Genomic DNA, 16,412 nt, shown 5'->3' on the forward strand with positions numbered 1-16,412 from the left:
CCTGGGATCGTTGCTCCAAGTAAACACATCGGGAGCGTGAGCCTCAGAGGGGTTCCGGAGATTGCAGAGGCGACCGCAGTCACCCTGTCCCATACTGGGGTTAGAATTCTACAATCCCAAAATATGTGTTTGAATGTGCCCAGCTATTGGCAGCCTCTGAAGCACAGTCCCGATGTTCCAGGGTACATTATTTGAAGTCTAGAGGGTGTGTAGTACCATCTAGTGAGGACCTTATAGGCTGTTTCCCTAACCGCTAGTGATTTAGTGGCTTTACGAAGGTTTGCTAGCATGGTCTCCCAGTCCTCCTGAGTAAATTGTTCATCACAGTCAGTTTCCCATTTGGTCCTATATAGAAGATCACCTGAAAAACCCAATACTAATGTAGTTTTATAAAGGGTAGAAATGAGACCTTTACCTCTTGGGTTTTCATGGCAGATCTGTTCGTAGGAGGTAGAAGGAGCGCAAGGAGTAAGATTATAATGGGAGATATAAAAATGCCTTATCTGCATAAAGCGGAGATATTCCCGCAGTGGTATTTGTTTATGCGTGCGGAGGAGTTCAAATGTGGCAAATGCATTTCCAAGTTGGAGGTCTGCTAAGGTAGTCAAAGAGTTAGATTTCCACCAACCAAAGTTCTCAGGGTGATGAAATGAGATGTCTGTCCTTTTAACAGATATTGCTCTATTAAAGTCTCTACATTTAGCTGCTATGTTATCATACCTTAATGAAGATGATGATGATGAAGCAGGCAAGTTGGGTTCACTGAAGCTGAAGCTGGGATCGTTTCTCATCCAGGCTTGATCACTGATGAACCTGCAAAAATATGCGAATGGAGGAAAAGATACGTTATAGTCTCTTTTGTACTTTGAGCCTTGTTGTGCCCATTTCTCTTGCAGGCCGTATGGCAGTTTAGACACCACTGGATTGACACCATGAGCAGTGCCCAGGAAGCTTAGTCCAGGTAGACATGGGTCTGTCTTTGCCAACTCCAGCTCCATGAGAAGATCACTCAGATCATGGAGCTTGTGACAGTCTTTGTTCCCTATTTTTGGGAAGTTTTGCAGTCTTTCTATGGTTTCAGAGCTACCATAGGCTTGATCAAGTCTTGCCCATGCAGCAACAAGACCTGCATCTGGGTGGTCAGAAAGTTCCTGAAATTATCAGGATTATTCTCACGGATCTCACAGAGCAAAGGCATGTGACAGAACTGGTCACGCTGGAGCAACCAATTCTTGGTCCATGAACTCCTCCCCGCCCTGTTCATGGACTGGGCTTGTGTCAAAGTAAGAACCCCAACATCAAGCCCCCGCACAGCACGAACTCTACGATGAGTACGTACACACAACATGGCTAGAAAACGGTCGGCTGGTCAGAACGAAGTAACAGAACGCAAACTTTTACTAACACGAGATTAGCAAAAGGAGCCCAAAGGGTGCCGCGCTTGGTACTGAACTGCCCTATAGTCTCGTCGTACGTGGTGTACGTCACCGCGTTCTTGGCGTTTGGAAATTCCGACAACTTTGTGCGACCGTGTGTATGCAAAACAAGTTTGAGCCAACATACGTCGGAAAAAAATCTATGGATTTTGTTGTCGGAATGTCCAATCAATGTCCGACTGCGTGTATGGGGCATAAGGGGGTAGACTGGTTGTCTGGTCACATCCTCCATGTTTCCCTCTCTCATTGGGTGCCAAGCAAGGGTCACATGAGAGGTTCCCCCTTGGGGTAGGTCCTTTATACTACACCAGGCATTGAACAGAATCTCTAATGCCCTGTACACGCGGTCGGATTTTCTGACGGAAAATGTGCGATCGGAGCTTGTTGTCGGAAATTCCGACCGTGTGTGGGCTCCATCTGACTTTTTCCATCGAATTTTCCGACACACAAAGTTTGAGAGCAGGCTATAAAATTTTCCAACAACACAATCCGATCGTGTGTGGACAATTCTGATGCACAAAGTGCCACACATGCTCAGACTAAATTCCGAGACGGAACTGCTCGGTCTGGTAAAATTAGCGTTCGGAATGGATATAGCACTTTCGTCAGGCTGCAATGTTTTAAATTGTTTAATGCAGCGCACTTCTTTATAATGCTAGAAGAATGAAGTAGTTTTGCTGCTCATATTCACACAGACTTCTCACAAACTTCTTTCTTTATTATTTCTCGTGATTTCATCAATATAATATTTTTATTTGTCACATCTCCCGAAAAAATTATATTTTTGGGATGTTTTTAGATTAAATTTTTTTTTTTTGGATTTTTTAAAATCCTGATCTTGTGTTTTATTCTTAATTTTTATTTTATTTTTTGCTCCAGAATAGTTTGGTGTGTGTTTTGTGTGTCAAGTTACCACAACACCATTATTATCTTGTATTGTTAAATCTCAAGGAGGTTGCTTGGTGTCTCTTGTTAATTTCACATTGTATTTTTGAAATGTACCTGCCTCCTCACAAAACAAACAGTCCTTTTTGAATGAAAACACACATAGGCGAGTATAATAAATCAAACAAAAATTTATTAAGGGCTCATAACCAAAGAAAGAGGGAGGCAACACTGGAGAAACAGCAGAAATTGGTGAAGTCTTTGGCTCCCAGGGCACACATCAATTATTTCCAGGCAAAATTGGTGGCCTGAGGAGTCCTATTCTAAGGGAGTTCAATCTGGTCCAGAAGTCCAAGAGAATCATGAACAGCAGCAGGTGACATATCTGTCGCCAGGCTGTGGTCATACAAGAGCCTGCATCTTTTGTCAGACCAGACTGAACCCAGGTCATCACTCTCTGGTCTTCCTTCCACGCTTCCTTCCACACTGTGTCTGTGGTGGTGGAGTTGTGACAGGAGGAGGAGAAGGAGGAGGATGATGCAACTCACTCAGGTGGGTATTGGGTGTGATTTCGCCCCTCAACCCCTTATTTAATGTTTGATAAATGAGTTCCTCACACATGAGGCATTGGCCCTCCTGCATGTCCTGCAGTTTGGTGGCAGCCATGGAGGCAAAAGCCTCTTCACGAGTGGGGGTGGCTCTCAGGGACGCAGAAGCCTCCTGAATCAGCCTGAGCGCTGAATCATGCACATTACTCCCCTTCCTGGGTCTTTTGTTTGGATGGCGGAGGGGAGGGACCTGCGATTCTGTCAGGCTCCTACTGGGACCGGCCTTCTCCTGGCTGCCACTTAGACCCGCCTCCTCCTGGCTGCCACTAACCCCCACCTCCTCCTGTGTGCCACATTCCACAGCCTCCTCCTGTGTGCCACATTCCACAGCCTCCTCCTGGCTGAGGTCTTCCTGTGTATGAAAAAGGGACATAGTTTTAATTTTTTCTTCATCAATCACACGCATTCTGAGCCCAGCATTTTTCATTCTTGTCCCAATTGTTTTTGCCCACTACTAGGGATGAGCTTCATGTTCGACTCGAACATCGGCTGTTCGATCGTTCTTCGAATTGCGAACGATATGGGGCGTTCGCGCCAAATTCATGTGGTGCGTCTCGGCCCATAATTCACTGCGGCATCGCAGTGCATTGCTGGCTGATGATTGGCCAAGCACGCATGCTTGGCCAATCACAGCGTCGTCTGTAGAGAGAGCTGTAATTGGCCAAAGCCAGGGTGGCGCCGCCCCTCCCCCTCCTCCTGTAGTCACAAAAAAAAAAAATGAAAAAAAAATGTAAAAAAAAATTTTTTTCTTAAAACTGGCCCTTTAAGAAATAAAAAAATAAAAAAAATAACTCCTTTAACCTTTAACATAGTGCACTGTGGCGCCGGACGCAGTGCACTATGGAAAGCGCCACGTCAATGCAATCACGAGATTGCAGACATGGTGCTTCATTTGCGGGCTTATAACCCGCCTTGGGGCGCAATGCAGAATGCCGAGTAGCTTCTGCCCGTAAAATCACTGTGATTCTATGGGCGGGAGCATTGTTGTTAAAAATCTCGAGGTCACTTCCGGCCGGGTTTTCTGAAACTGACAAAAGCCGGAAGTGACGTCGTCACGTCGGCAGCTCTGTTCTTCGGAGCTGCAGTACGGTGAGAGACTGCACAGACATTCAATGGATTATATTAGCAGCGAGGCAGCTGGGCTTGGGAGTTGGGCTGAGCGGGCACCAGTTCTACTTTTGCCTTCCAGCTGGACTGTAGTGTGTCACCTGTCCTGAACCCCCCTGGGTGAATGGAAATGCCCTTTGCCGAATTTCAGCGGCTCCACCTCCACCCACAGCCCAGCCAGAACTCCGTGACTGGAAGCTGGATGGGTGTTCAGTGAACTGTGCTGCCTGTGCTGATCCTGCAGTGTCACCTAATATCTCACTCCTGTGACTGAGATTTTGGATACAGCAGGATTCAGAGTGAAGAGCACAGGCCCCCAGGATGCTGAAGACACCTTGTAGTGACCAATCCCTGCTGTGCCCACAATAGCAGCCCCACCCTCTGATGTACACACACACAGCATGGTGCTAGGTGTGTGTGTAAAGCTGCAGCAGGCCAAAACTTCAATTGGAGGACATAAGAGACTGCAAAATTGGTGAGTCCACTGTCATAACTTGACAAATGCATATGTCCTTCTCCTCTGATGCTCTGAGTCTCTTACTACTTACTATAAAAGACTGCCACTCCTCTGAAAAGCTGGGTGCTATATACTATCTGTGGTGCTGATCTATATACTATCTGTGGTGCTGATCTATATACTATCTGTGGTGCTGATCTATATACTATCTGTGGTGCTGATCTATATACTATCTATGGTGCTGATCTATATACTATCTGTGGTGCTGATCTATATACTATCTATGGTGCTGGGTGCTATATACTATCTGTGGTGCTGGGTGCTATATACTATCTGTGGTGCTGATCTATATACTATCTGTGGTGCTGATCTATATACTATCTGTGGTGCTGGGTGCTATATACTATCTGTGGTGCTGATCTATATACTATCTATGGTGCTGGGTGCTATATACTATCTGTGGTGCTGATCTATATACTATATGTGGTGCTGAACTATATACTATCTGTGGTGCTGGGTGCTATATACTATCTGTGTTGCTGATCTATATACTATCTGTGGTGCTGATCTATATACTATCTATGGTGCTGGGTGCTATATACTATCTGTGGTGCTGGGTGCTATATACTATCTATGGTGCTGGGTGCTATATACTATCTGTGGTGCTGGGTGCTATATACTATCTGTGGTGCTGATCTATATACTATCTGTGGTGCTGATCTATATACTATCTGTGGTGCTGATCTATATACTATCTATGGTGCTGATCTATATACTATCTGTGGTGCTGATCTATATACTATCTATGGTGCTGATCTATATACTATCTGTGGTGCTGATCTATATACTATCTATGGTGTTGGGTGCTATATACTATCTGTGGTGCTGGGCGCTATATACTATCTGTGGTGCTGATCTATATACTATCTGTGGTGCTGATCTATATACTATCTGTGGTGCTGGGTGCTATATACTATCTGTGGTGCTGATCTATATACTATCTATGGTGCTGGGTGCTATATACTATCTGTAGTGCTGGGTGCTATATACTATCTGTGGTGCTGATCTATATACTATCTGTGGTGCTGAACTATATACTATCTGTGGTGCTGGGTGCTATATACTATCTGTGTTGCTGATCTATATACTATCTGTGGTGCTGATCTATATACTATCTATGGTGCTGGGTGCTATATACTATCTGTGGTGCTGGGTGCTATATACTATCTATGGTGCGGGGTGCTATATACTATCTGTGGTGCTGATCTATATACTATCTGTGGTGCTGATCTATATACTATCTGTGGTGCTGATCTATATACTATCTATGGTGCTGATCTATATACTATCTATGGTGCTGATCTATATACTATCTGTGGTGCTGATCTATATACTATCTATGGTGCTGGGTGCTATATACTATCTGTGGTGCTGGGTGCTATATACTATCTGTGGTGCTGATCTATATACTATCTGTGGTGCTAATCTATATACTATCTATGGGGCTGATCTATATACTATCTGTGGTGCTGATCTATATACTGTCTATGGTGCTGGGTGCTATATACTATCTGTGGTGCTGGGTGCTATATACAATCTGTGGTGCTGATCTATATACTATCTGTGGTGCTGATCTATATACTATCTGTGGTGCTGATCTATATACTATCTATGGTGCTGATCTATATACTATCTGTGGTGCTGATCTATATACTATCTATGGTGCTGATCTATATACTATCTGTGGTGCTGATCTATATACTATCTATGGTGCTGGGTGCTATATACTATCTGTGGTGCTGGGTGCTATATACTATCTGTGGTGCTGGGTGCTATATACTATCTATGGTGCTGATCTATATACTATCTGTGGTGCTGATCTATATACTATCTGTGGTGCTGATCTATATACTATCTATGGTGCTGTTCTATATATTATCTGTGGTGCTGATCTATATACTATCTATGGTGCTGATCTATATACTATCTGTGGTGCTGATCTATATACTATCTATGGTGCTGATCTATATACTATCTGTGGTGCTGATCTATATTCTATCTATGGTGCTGGGTGCTATATACTATCTGTGGTGCTGGGTGCTATATACTATCTGTGGTGCTGATCTATATACTATCTGTGGTGCTGATCTATATTCTATCTATGGTGCTGGGTGCTATATACTATCTGTGGTGCTGGGTGCTATATACTATCTGTGGTGCTGGGTGCTATATACTATCTGTGGTGCTGGGTGCTATATACTATCTGTGGTGCTGATCTATATACTATTTGTGGTGCTGATCTATATACTATCTGTGGTGCTGGGTGCTATATACTATCTGTGGTGCTGATCTATATACTATCTGTGGTGCTGATCTATATACTATCTATGGTGCTGGGTGCTATATACTATCTGTGGTGCTCGGTGCTATAAACTATCTGTGGTGCTGGTCTATATACTATTTGTGGTGCTGATCTATATACTATCTGTGGTGCTGATCTATATACTATCTGTGGTGCTGGCTACTGTATACTATCTGTGGTGCTGGCTACTGTATACTATCTGTGGTGCTGGCTACTGTATACTATCTGTGGTGCTGGCTGCTATATACTATCTGTGGTGCTGGCTGCTATATACTATCTGTGGTGCTGGCTGCTATATACTATCTATTTCAGAGGAAAAAGCCACGCATCATGAAACCCTTTACAATATGACATCTACTCATATGTATTAAATATTCCTAATGGGTAAGGGATAAATAAACTTCCAATCCACATGTCAATTTGATCAATCACATGATATGATCAAAAAGAATGTCCCTGAGAGAGTTCATATCAACAAGGATTCACTTAAAAAAATATATATTTTAGTGATTCCTTGTTAATATGAACTCTCTCAGGGACATTCTTTTTGATCATACCATATAGATGATTTTATATGCATTTATTTACAATATTCCGATACCTGTGGTTTAGTATTGTTGGAATTAGATCTACTAATTGACATGTGGATTGGAAGTTTATTTGTCCCTTACCCATTAGGAATATTTAATACATATGAGTAGATGTCATATTGTAAAGGGTTTCATGATGCGCGGCTTTTTCCTCTGAATTATATGTATTGTGTGTATCTCACATGTAAGCTGCAGCTGGACCTGTTGGTTTTTATATATATTTTACATTACAGACAGCGCTGTATTCCCATTTGCAACATTACTATATACTATCTGCGGTGTTGGCTGCTATATACTATCTGAGGTGCTGATCTGTATACTATCTGCGATGCTGATCTACATACCGTACAGTATCTGTGATGCTGAGCTCTGTATACTCTGTCCTGTAATTCTGAGCAGTATACTCCTGACAATATGCGTGGAAGCAAGTTCAATACAGAGGACAGAGTGGGTGGATTGTATAAGGGGTGGGGCTTATGAGAAGTGGGAGGGGTCAAAAAGGAAGGGCAGGGTCTGGCACCCCCCCATCCTAAAACTTCACCAGCCGCCACTGATCCCAGGTGTTGCATAGATATATATACACTGTATTCAGTTTAGCTAGATCCGTTCCTGTTATCTTCCTACTGACAGGCAGGCTTGTCTTGTTACAGTATTTACAGCTACCTGAAGAAAATTGCTGGTGTTCTTTTGATCCTATTAGTACCACAGTCAGGCAGCTAGACTATTTACAGTTAGTGTAGTGCATCCTCCTCACAGTGTTCAGTTAAAGCTACAAGTTAGTTTAGTGCATCCTCCTCACAGTGTTCAGCTAATACTACAAGTTAGTGTTGTGAGACCTCTGCACAGTGTTCAGCTAAAGCTACAAGTTAGTGTAGTGCGTCCTCCTCACAGTGTTCAGCTAAAACTACAAGTTAGTGTAGTGAGACCTCTGCACAGTGTTCAGCTAAAGCTACAAGTTAGTGTAGTGCGTCCTCCTCACAGTGTTCAGCTAAAACTACAAGTTAGTGTAATGCGACCTCTGCACAAGGTTCAGCTAAAGCTACAAGTTAGTGTAGTGCATCCTCCTCACAGTGTTCAGCTAAAACTACAAGTTAGTTTAGTGTGACCTCTGCACAGTGTTCAGCTAAAGCTACAAGTTAGGATAGTGCGTCCTCCTCACAGTGTTCAGCTAAAGCTACAAGTTGGTGTAGTGTGTCCTCCTCACAGTGTTCAGCGAAAACTACAAGTTAGTGTAGTGCGACCTCTGCACAGTGTTCAGCTAAAGCTACAAGTTAGTGTAGTGCGTCCTCCTCACAGTGTTTAGCTAAAACTACAAGTTAGTGTAGTGTGACCTCTGCACAGTGTTCAGCTAAAGCTACAAGCTAGTGTAGTGCGTCCTCCTCACAGTGTTCAGCTAAACCTACAAGTTATTTTTTTGCGAGCTCTGCACAGTGTTCAGCTAAAGCTACCTGTAGAAGGTTGGTGGTGTTTTCCTGATTCTATCACTACCGCAGGCAGCTAAATAAGCTACAAGTTAGTGTAGTGTGAGCTCTGCACAGTGTTCACCTAAAGCTACCTGTAGAAGCTTGGTGGTGTTTTCCTGATCCTATCACTACCGCAGGCAGTTAAATAAGCTACAAGTTATTTTTTGGCGAGCTCTGCGTAGTGTTCACCTAAAGCTACCTGTAGAAGGTTGGTGGTGTTTTCCTGATCCTATCACTACCGCAGGCAGCTAAATAAGCTACAAGTTAGTGTAGTGCGAGCTCTGCACAGTGTTCACCTAAAGCTACCTGTAGAAGGTTGGTGGTGTTTTCCTGATCCTATTACTACCGCAGGCAGCTAAATAAGCTACAAGTTAGTGTAGTGCGAGCTCTGCACATTGTTCACCTAAAGCTACCTGTAGAAGGTTGGTGGTGTTTTCCTGATCCTATTACTACCACAGGCAGCTAAATAAGCTACAAGTTAGTGTAGTGCGAGCTCTGCACAGTGTTCGGTTAAAGCTACCTGTAGAAGGTTGGTGGTGTTTTCCTGATCCTATCACTACCGCAGGCAGCTAAATAAGCTACAAGTTATTTTTTGGCGAGCTCTGCACAGTGTTGACCTAAAGCTACCTGTAGGAGGTTGGTGGTGTTCTCATACTACAGGCAGGCAGTTTATTTTGCTAGCTGCAGTATCAGTACATATATCCCAGCTTAGTGCAGCTACAGCCCATTAGTATGTCTGGAAGGCCAACAAGGAGAGGCAGACAGTCACAAGCCAATAAAAGAGGGCAAGCAGGCTCTGTGTCTAGAGGCAACAGTGCTGGTCGTGGAGACGGTGCATCCTCATCAGCACGTGGCCGTGGGACACGCTTGGCCTTTTTTTCGGCAGCTGGCCATGTTGAGCCGCAACATGCGGAAGACTTGGTTGAGTGGATGACCAAGCCGTCCTCATCCTCCTCATCCTCTCTCACCCATGCTCAGGGTACTTTGTCTGGCAAAGCAGCGGCCTCTTCCCTCGGCTCAATGTCATCAGTGACTCCTTCCCTAGCCCCACCATGTCCTCCTGAGGAGTCCCTCGAACTGTTTGACCACAGTGTTGGGTACATGCTCCAGGAGGATGCCCAGCGTTTGGAAGGCTCTGATGATGATACTGAGCTAGATGAAGGCAGTAACATGAGCACGGATAGAGGGGGTGCCCAAGAAGGACAGCAATCTGGCAGTCATGCTCCCCCTGCTGCAGCATACTGCCAGGTTTGCTCCAGTGATGAGGAGGGAGGGGATGATGAGGTCACTGACTCAACGTGGGTGCCTGATAGGAGAGAGGAGGAGGAGGATGAGGAGGAGGAGGCACATCACCAACGAGGCAGGATACCCTCCAGGGGCCAGCCTAAGGGTAGCACACTGACTGCATCACACCCCAAAGCTCCGCATGTGCAGGGCGCTGCAGTCTCTGCGTGTTATTCAAATAGTTCTTTGGTGTGGGCCTTTTTTGAGACGAGTGCATCAGATCGCACCGCTGCTATTTGCAACATATGTTTCAAGCGTACCTCGCGTGGCCAAAACATCTCCCGCTTGGGCACCACATGCTTGACCAGACATATTTTGACCTGCCATGCACTTCGTTGGCAAGCGTATCTAAAAGACCCACACCAAAGAACAAAGAGGACCTCTCCTTGCTCCTCATCAGCTGAGATCTCCAACCCCACTATACCTTCAGTCCTCTCTGACACCTGCACTGAGAGGAATGAAGGTGTAGAATTAGGTGTGTCACAGCCAAGTACTTGTGGGCAATCTGCTTTCGGTACACCGACGTCAGATTGTACCAGGCAAATTTTCCTGCCCAAGCTGCTGCACCGCCGAAAGAAGTTCGCTCCCAGCCATCCACATGCCCAGCGGTTGAATGCTAGCTTGGCAAAATTGCTAGTACTTCAACTGCTGCCTTTTCAGTTGGTAGACTGTGTCCCCTTCCGAGAGTTTGTGGAATGTGCAGTTCCTCAGTGGCAGGTACCCAAATGCCACTTTTTCTCACGGAAGGCGATTCCGGCTCTCTACCGGCATGTGGAAGGCAATGTCCATGCCTCGCTGGACAGGGCGGTCAGCGGTAAGGTGCGTATTACCGCTGACTCATGGTCCAGCAGGCATGGACAGGGACATTCCTAAGTTTCATCGCGCATTGGGTGACTCTGCTGGCAGCTGGGAAGGATGCAGGACAAGGTGCAGTAGTGTTGGAGGTTGTTCCGCCACCACGCCTCCAAAATGCCACTACTAATGATTGTGACACACCTCTCTCCTCCACCCTCTCCTCTTCTTCTTCCTCCATGGTCTCTTCCTGTGATTTGTCCTCAGAACCGGTGGTGCTCCGTAGGCGTTCAAGGGGCTATGCAAGTACGCAGGCCCAAAGATGCCATGCGGTGCTTGAGCTGGTGTGCTTGGGGGACAGGAGCCACACTGGGGCAGAGGTTCTGTCAGCTCTGCAGGGGCAGGTTCAGAGGTAGGCAGGAATGGTGGTTTGCGACTATGGCACCAACCTCCTCTCTGCCCTCCGACAGGGACAAATGACCCATGTGCCCTGTTTGGCTCACATCCTTAACTTGGTGGTGCAGCGGTTCTTGGGCAGGTACCCAGGCTTACAGGATGTCCTGAGGCAGGCCAGGAAAGTCTGTGTGCATTTCCGCTGGTCATATAATGCCAGTGCTCAGCTGGCGGAGCTCCAAAAGAAGTTTAACCTGCCCAAGAACCGCCTAATCTGTGACATGCCCACCAGGTGGAACTCAACGTTGGCCATGCTGCAGCAGCTGCACATGCAGCAGAGAGCTATCAATGAGTACCTGTGTGACCAGGTACTGTATGGCACCAGGACAGGGTCAGGGGAGCTTGTTTTTTTTCCCCACGCCAGTGGGCCATGATCAGGGATGCATGCACTGTCCTGTCACCATTTGAGGAGGCCACGAGAATGGTGAGCAGTGACAGTGCATGCATCAGTGACACTGTCCCCCTTTGTCCACCTGTTGGAGCACACGCTGCGTGGAATAATGGACAGGGCACTTGAGGCAGAACAGAGGCAGGAAGAGGAGGACTTCCTTAGCTCTCAAGGCCCCCTTTATCCAGACAGTGTTCCTGCGTGCCCGCCGATCACACAGGAAGAGGACGAGGAGGAGGAGGATTGTGTCAGTATGGAGGTGGAGCCTGGCACTCAGCATCAGCAGCAGTCTTTAAGGGATCAGTCCCAAGAAACACATGGACTTATACGTGACTGGGAGGAGGTGGCTGCGGACCATGTCATCCTTAGTGACCCAGAGGACTCCGGACCGAATGCCTCAGCAAACCTACGCTGCATGGCCTCCCTGATCCTGCGTAAAGATCCTCTTATTCGTGGTATCAAGGAGAAGGACCAATACTGGCTGGCAACCCTCCTTGATCCACGTTACAAGGGTAAGGTTGCGGACCTTATCTTGCCGTTGCAGAGGGAGCAGAGGATGAAACATCTTCAGGAGGCCTTGCAGAAAGGTCTGTGCAACGCGTTCCCAGAGACTGGGAGGTTACAAACTCCTGTTTCTGGACAATGTGTTGCTGAGTCAAAGAAGGAGCGGTGGAGAAGGTGGCCATCTGACCGATGCGTTCAGACAATTTTTTAGTCCACAGCCCCAAGGTATGATCGGTTCCAGCAACTATCGCCAGCATCTGTTTTACATGGTGCAGGAATACCTAGGGGCAAGATCTGACTTGGACACCTCTCCCACCGAAAATCCTCTGGGCTACTGGGTCTTGAGGATGGATCACTGGCCAGAGCTTGCACAGTATGCAATTGAGCTACTGGCCTGTCCTGCATCCAACGTTCTTTCAGAATGCACATTCAGTGCGGCTGGAGGCTTTGTAACCGATCACAAGGTGCGTCTGTCCACTGACTCGGTCGATCGACTGACCTTCATAAAGATGAATCAGTCTTGAAACACCACCAGCTACCAAGCACCTGAGGCTAATATAACCAAATAATTTTTTTTGAAATCTCAGATCCCTTCAAAGACTGCCTATGCTGATGCTGAGTGACTATCCTGAGTAATTATCGTCTTCCTCTCAAAGATCACGCTGATAGCTTCTAAGAACATTTTTGGTTCTGGGCGCCGCCACCAGTGCCTAAGGCCCAATTTTTCAGCCCCTGTTTAACAGGGGCATGTAATTACAATTTTTGATGCAATACTTTGCAGCAGGGCTCGTTCCTGCGTTCCAACTAGAGTATCTGTGAGGGGTTGCAGTGTTGTGGCACCAGCACCGGTGCCTAAGGCCCAATTTTTCAGCCCCTGTTCAACAGGGGCATGTAATTACAATTCTTGATCTAATATTTCACAGTACGGCCCGTTTCTGCGCCCACCAAGAGCGAGTGAGGACTTACAGTGTTGTGGCACCAGCACCACCACCACCACCAAAGGCACAATTTTTCTGCCCCTGTTCAACAGGGGCATGTAACTACAATTCTTGATCTAATATTTCACAGCAGGGCCCTGTGGGGGCTTACAGTGTTGTGGCCACAACAACACCTAAGTCCCAAATTTCTGCTGAGTGTATAGGGCAGGCCCCTACTTTCAACATCCAACTTACAAACGACTCCTACTTGCAAACGGAAGGAGACAACAGGAAGTGAGATGAAATCTACCCCTAGGAAGGGAAATTCTCTCCTGTAAGAGTTAATATGGGAAAAACATTTCTCCTTTCCACTGATGCTTTATCACCAATCCTTGTTTCACAAAAAAACCCAAATTTTCAAAAAACATTTGTCATTGGGACAAAAAGTGAGGTGAAATCTTCTGAAGAGGAGCACAGACAGCAAAACAAATGTCCCTATGTTTTCCAAAAAGCTTAAAAAAGATTTTTTTGGCTGGAGCTAAACACGTTAAAAATGTACCCGTTCAAAATTACAAACAGATTCTACTTAACAACAAACCTACAGTCCCTGTCTTGTTTGCACCGCCTGTATACTGCTGTTCAGAGTATATAGGGCTTGGTGGCCCCACACCTTTCCTTTTTTTAATTTGGGTGCGGGGTTCCCTTTAATATCCATACAAAACCCAAAGGGCCTGGTAATGGACTGGGGGGTACCCATGCCGTTTGTCTCACTGATTTTCATCCATATTGCCAGGACCCGACATTACATTAAAGCCGCAAGCAGTTTTAAATGACTTTTTTTCCTTTAAAAAAGACATTTTGTGCAGGGACTGTTCTAAACACGGGAAACACGCGCCACTTTACAGGCATACTATAGACACCCCCCAGGTAAACGGCCATTTTTTTTTTTGCATTGATACATGTCCCCTGGGGCAGGACCCGGGTCCCCAAACCCTTTTTAGGACAATACCATGAAAATTAGCCTTTATAATGAGCACTTTTGATTTTGAACGTTCGAGTCCCATAGACGTCAATGGGGTTCTAACATTAGTGCAAATTTTCGGTCCGTTCGCAGGTTCTGGTGCGAACCGAACCGGGGGTGTTCGGCTCATCTCTACCCACTACTGTCTATTGATATGTAAAACCCTTTATTAAATCAGCAATTAGTGATCAATAATAACATCTAGTAAACATCATTTATTTATTGACCAGAAATCTGTAGAACAATGCTATACCTGGCTCCAGCTGGGCTCCTCCACTTCTTCCTGGCTGGAATTCCCAGGTTGGACATCAGAGGCCTCAGCTGGGGTGGAAGATAGGGTGGAAGGAAGAGTGGAAGGAAGGGTTGAGAGGGATTCCCTGACTTCAGTCTGGTCTGACAGAAAACAAAGTCTCTCATAGTACCACAGCCTGGGGACATAAATGTCATCTGCTGCAGCTCCGGATCTCTGGGAATCCTGGACCTTCTTGAGCTCCTTAAGATAAGTGCTCCTCAGGCCACCAATTTTGGCTTTTATTAGGAGATGGTTGCTGTGGGGACCACTGGCTTCACCAACTCCAGCAGTTTCTCCAGTGCTGCCTGCCTCTTTTGTTTATGATTATAATGCAGATGTTTCACCTGCCACAGACAGGGCAGCTCCCTGTACTTGTCTATGAACAGGGGGAGGAAGTTGTGGTCATTGAAGCCATCCATTTTATCTGCAATACACAAGACAAACAATAAAGTCAGGCTAAAGTCTCCTAATCTTGTCCCAATATAGGCGTCAATCTATAAGCAGTATAGGCCCAAGTTTAAATGTTACCTTCGTTATCACGATCGGCGCTTCCGATACTCCTTCCTCCACTCACAGATTGTACGTAATACACACGCGTGTTACGCTTTATATACACTGCGCATGCGTGAAACTCCGCCCGCCCCTGACGTTCTTTCTAGTCTATTCCCCGCCCCTTCTCTTTTCGGAGCAGTGGGGAAGAGCACATGGCGGAGACAGAGCAGGTGCGTGTTAATTACAACGAGGAGGAGGAAAGCCCGGAGCCAGAAACGTCAGGATCCCGGAGGAAACAATTTAAGGCCTCAAATATGGCCTTTGTGGAGATGGTGGACATCTTGAAAAGGGCCAACTATGACGGGAAGTATGGACCTTACCCAAACCCCAATGTCAGAAAGGCCAAGATCATGGCGAAAGTTGTGAAGAGTCTGCACAGAAATTTTAGGGTACGACGATCCAAGGATAAACTCAGGAAGCGGTGGTCGATAAGTAGTTGTCCTGTGTTCCTATTCTTCATTTTTATTTTGTTCGTGCTGCTCCATGCGCTTTTCTTTACTGTTGTACAGTTTAAAATGGCAACTTTCATGTTCATGGACACATTATTCGTTCGTAGGAAACATTGTTTGTTCGGCCTATAAAACACCATGTTTTGCCCAGATGCAGTTCAAAACATTTTTTCTGGCCTACTTCTCTTAAATAAATTTTGGTGTCTAGATGGGTTTGTAACTAGAATGAAATGCAAACTAGTTTCTGTGTAAGGAGAGGACACTCGGCAGCTGTTTACACATTTGGACGCTGTAGCACTAGTGTGGGACACCAGAACACCCTTTTTATTAGGGGGTCCACACAGGTGCTCCAGTGTATACTATAGGGGTGACTCCATCTGTGAAGTTTGTACAAAACAGGTAAGCTTGACAAAGGAAAACAATATTTCTTCATCTTGGAACTCTGCCAAAACAGACAATTGTACCCCACTTCCAAGCAATATTTCATATTCCTATTTCTGCCATCAAATATCTGTGTGCTAAGTATACCTATTTTTTTTATATAGGGGAGAAAAGACTCGGAGGACACCACTCATCAGAGAAGACAACAGACCCCCCACCTCAGGAAGAAGGGGAAATCCCACAAAGCCAAGCAGAGGAGGAGGAGGGAGACATGGTGGAAATAGTCACCACAACAGGTGAGTATCTGCGACCACAGGCTCAGGTAAGAGATGGATGCCTGCATATTTATAATACATGTTGTGTTATTGTTTCTATATTTTTAGGTGATTGTGATGTTGTGGAAGAAGGTCATTTCACCAGTGAAAGTGTCCAGATCCTGATCGGGGAGATCATGGGGTGTAATAGGGACTT

The 16,412-nt window shown here is 45.8% G+C and overlaps 1 protein-coding gene across 2 annotated transcripts in view; it reads left to right on the plus strand.

The window, feature by feature from the left end:
- The first annotated feature begins 3,944 nt into the window (after window positions 1-3,944).
- The window catches only part of LG01H22orf15 (linkage group 01 C22orf15 homolog), a 623,789-nt gene continuing 611,321 nt past the window's right edge, over window positions 3,945-16,412 (plus strand). The window contains exon 1 of one of the 2 annotated variants that reach the window (XM_073629188.1): window positions 3,945-4,511. The gene's annotated coding sequence lies outside the window, so the exon portion shown is untranslated. The remainder of the gene's footprint in view (window positions 4,512-16,412) is intronic. The other variant, XM_073629191.1, reaches the window with a different exon arrangement.

This window comes from Aquarana catesbeiana, linkage group LG01 (assembly GCF_042186555.1).
Source record: "Aquarana catesbeiana isolate 2022-GZ linkage group LG01, ASM4218655v1, whole genome shotgun sequence".
NCBI classification, from domain to species: Eukaryota; Metazoa; Chordata; class Amphibia; order Anura; family Ranidae; genus Aquarana; species Aquarana catesbeiana.